Source organism: Hipposideros armiger, unplaced genomic scaffold (genome assembly GCF_001890085.2).
Source record: "Hipposideros armiger isolate ML-2016 unplaced genomic scaffold, ASM189008v1 scaffold_93, whole genome shotgun sequence".
Taxonomy (NCBI): Eukaryota; Metazoa; Chordata; class Mammalia; order Chiroptera; family Hipposideridae; genus Hipposideros; species Hipposideros armiger.
This window is the reverse complement of record NW_017731443.1, coordinates 4228665-4232243: the sequence shown is the minus strand read 5'-3', so window position 1 is coordinate 4232243 and position 3579 is coordinate 4228665. Positions and strand designations below refer to the sequence as shown.

Here is a 3579-nt window from a genome sequence, read left to right as displayed (position 1 = left end):
GTGACATATGTTCAATTATTTGTGGGTGGGGTGAGAAAGCAAGGGATTCTCCTATCCATCCTATCCATAGGGTCAATCCCAGTTTGCCTGGGTCAATCCCAGTTTATGCCCAAGTATAATTTTTTTAGAGTGCTTCTTTTTACCCTCAGCGTGGTGGTTTGGACAGCAAATTATATGGTCATCCCCCCCACCCCAATGCCTTTTTCCATGTTGAGTCTCCCACCGAAAATGTTTCCTTCTCTCCCAGTTCAAAGCCTTTGTTTCTTTCACATCAAATTCAAGATCTGTCTGCTCCAAGTTGTCTGTGCTAAGCCATTGTCACAAGCTCCTTCCCCTTCCCCAAAATCCACTAATATTCAAATAATTTATACCACAAAATTTTACCTTTAACTATGTTGCTTTTTAAAAATATATTGTTGTTTTCATCCACAGAGTAGTGGATATTTCTATTTGTGGCCACCAAACATCTTTTCAACATTCTCCCTACATTTCAGCAAGATTTCTACATGATAAACCCTGTCCTCCCACAATAGAAACTTCAACATTTGTATTCTCATACTTCCTTGCAGTGATGGTGGGGCGTGTGATCTGGGGTCCACCAATCCGATGCCTCCACATGAGGCTTGGATTCAGAAGTGGGCAAGGTGAAAAGGTGGCAGAGGAGAGTGATCTTCCAGTGAGCACAGTAGCAAAGGTGCCTGCTGGTCAGAGGGAGCGGGGCTGGACAGACAGATGCCCAGTCCCAAGGGCAGGTGCCTAGTAAAGATATATATTCTCTAAAGGCTAGAATAAGCCCCACAACATAGTTGGGTATTATGCCCACCTGTGTGGATTTAGAGCAACCCAGAGATCCTTAATATTCTCTAATAAATCTGTTTTCACCTTCATCTAGCTAGATAAGTTTTGTTGAATGCAACCAGAATCTCTGACTAATACATTGGTCTTGGCACTGCAGCTGGTTGATAATTTCCCTACAGTGAAAGTAAGTCTTTGAGAGTTTTCCTATTCCTCTAAGCACCTTCCCAGCACAGACCACCCTATATCGAGTTATGCTGAGTGGAATGAGGAAAACATATTCAGGAGAGAGTGTGGTGTTGTGGAGCCTACAGTGTGCAGGGCTCCTTGCCAGGCACAGAGACAAACAGTGAACAAAACAGCCTGATGGCAGATGCCCACTGGACCCCAGCTGAATTCCAATGAGGCAATAAAGCTTTTGGCTAGGTGCCTGTGTGCTTTTTTCACTTTTCCCAAAATGAGTGGAAAGCAGGGTGCCTCATTGTCCCTGGAAACACAACTCAGTGGCCTGTCATCTCGAGAATTTACCCAGCCTGCCTTGCAGAGTTGCCTGATTCCAGTAAGCTTTGTGTAGTTTACTTGGTTTCTTAAAGGGCCTTATATTTTAGAAGCTTATTTACTTGCTGGCTCCCTACTGAATTTTGCAATGTGCATGCTATGTAGATATTATGCACAGAGCACACCCCAAAGGGGGTAGTGCAATTGCAATCCTGCCTAGGGCAGTAACACAGCTATAGACTATGGTTTCAGGCATCCACTGGGGGTCTTGGAACATATCCCCTTGGGTAAGGAAGAAATATTGTACTTCAATTCCCCCTGGCCTGTCCACACAGAGGGACTGAATTAAGTACTCTAACACTGGGCACTTAAGAAACAAAAGCAGGGCCGGCTGAGTGGCGCATTGGTTAGGAGTTGGCTTGGTATGCCAGCTCTGAGCAGCAGGGCCCTGGTTCGGATCCCACATGAGGGCCAATGATGCTGCGCCCTCTACTGCTAAGGTGGTGAACAACAGCTCAACCTGGAGCTGGGCTGCCATGAGTCGCCAGCGACGGCATAGGCTACAGTGAGGCTGGCCGGCAGCTGGCGTGCACTTTCGTGAGCTGCCATGAGCAGCTGTCCAATGGCCAGCAAGCGACTGTCTCACCCAGGAAGAGTGCAATGATAATACCAACATGGGCCAGTGAAGCGACNCTTCACGTGCCCTATTTCACAGTCAGGTAAGGGTGTCTCCTCCTTCCGAGAAGAGGAGGACCCCTCTCCTACCCACAGGTGAAGAGTGGGTTATAAGCAGCCCCGTTGTAAACAATGAAGGTACCATAATGGTCATTGCAATTATGTTTACAATTGCCAAGAGTTGTAAACAATAGGAATAACCATGATAGCTCTATATGCACTTACAAAGTGTGATGTTGAAGACGTATTACTGAGTGAGAAGAGGGGGTTAAGAGAACTCAACGCAACGCGTGATCTTATTTGTGCCAAAGTGTGACCACAGAAAGAGAAGGCTCCTCCCAGTGGCCAACATTATAATCACCAAGTCCTCTCATCGCCTATCCTTAAGGGGACAGCTCCCCCTTGTGGCCAGAGAACTGTAACTGCGTTCCGTACCTCGACTGGAGGAAATGGCTGAGGATGCCATGGAGGGCACCTCGCCCTGCTTGATTTTTGGATAGTAAGAGATGCTGCTGCTCCGAAATAAGTCTCTTCAGCCTAATTTATAAATTCCCAGCCAAAGGACTGTTTCATTAATCCCATGAGAAAAGAGCTGAGATTCAAAACCTGCTGGCACCATGCTCCTTTGTCCTCATCAGCCACAGCACAAACGTTACTGAGAACCTGCTTGGCAAAAAGCCTGTGCCGAAGAGGCAGAGGTTCCAGAAACAACCTCTGCCCAGGAGAACCCACAGTCTAGGCTGAAAAATGATAGATAGATAGATAGATAGATAGATGATTAGATAAATAGATAGATGATAGATAGATAGATGATAGATGATAGATAGATAGATAGATAGATAGATAGATAGATAGATAGATAGATAGATAGATAGATAGATAGATAGATAGATATAGATAGATTTAAAAGATATAGGCAAAAAAGGGGGCCCGCGGGAGAAGAAGGTCAGGACGAGTCCTGCAAGCTTGGTTTCCTAAGAGGAAACTCAGATTTGGAGACAACAGGTCCCGATTAACCCAGCGACTCGTGCTCCTTGCTGCTCCAGAGATGTATGTCCTCACTTTCAGAATATGCCTTGTGCATGACACGTCTGAGTGCCCGGCTGTTTGGTGAGGTTGCCAGGCCTACGGATTCCAAATCCATGAAAGTGGTGAAGCTGTTTAGTGAGCAGCCTTTGGCCAAGCGGAGGGAGACGTATGACTGGTACGCGAATCACAACACTTACTTCGCACTCATGGGGACACTGCGTTTTCTTGGCCTCTACAGAGATGAGCATCAGGACTTCAAGGACGAGCAGTTGCATCTAAAGAAGCTTCGTGGAAAGGGGCAGCCAAGGAAAGGAGAAGGGAAAAGAGCCACGTAAAAGAAATAGCGTCGGCCCGTCAGAGAGAAGCCTTCTTCCTCAGCGGCTGCGAGCAGAACGCGCCTTGTGCCATTTCTTCCCGAAGCTTATTTATGCTCTTTGAGGGGCGCACACCCCCTAAGCTGACAGTTGTCCGGAGGATTTGTCATCTCCATGTTCAAGCCTGATCCCGTTTAATTGTGACGGGTTTTTTTAAACACATTCTAATTCTGCACCATTAAAAAAAAAAAAGGGCCGGCCGAGTGGC

The 3579-nt window shown here is 46.6% G+C and overlaps 1 pseudogene; it reads left to right on the top strand.

The window, feature by feature from the left end:
- The first annotated feature begins 3020 nt into the window (after positions 1-3020).
- LOC109384174 (28S ribosomal protein S33, mitochondrial pseudogene) lies at positions 3021-3332 on the top strand (annotated as a pseudogene).
- The last annotated feature ends 247 nt before the right edge of the window (positions 3333-3579 follow it).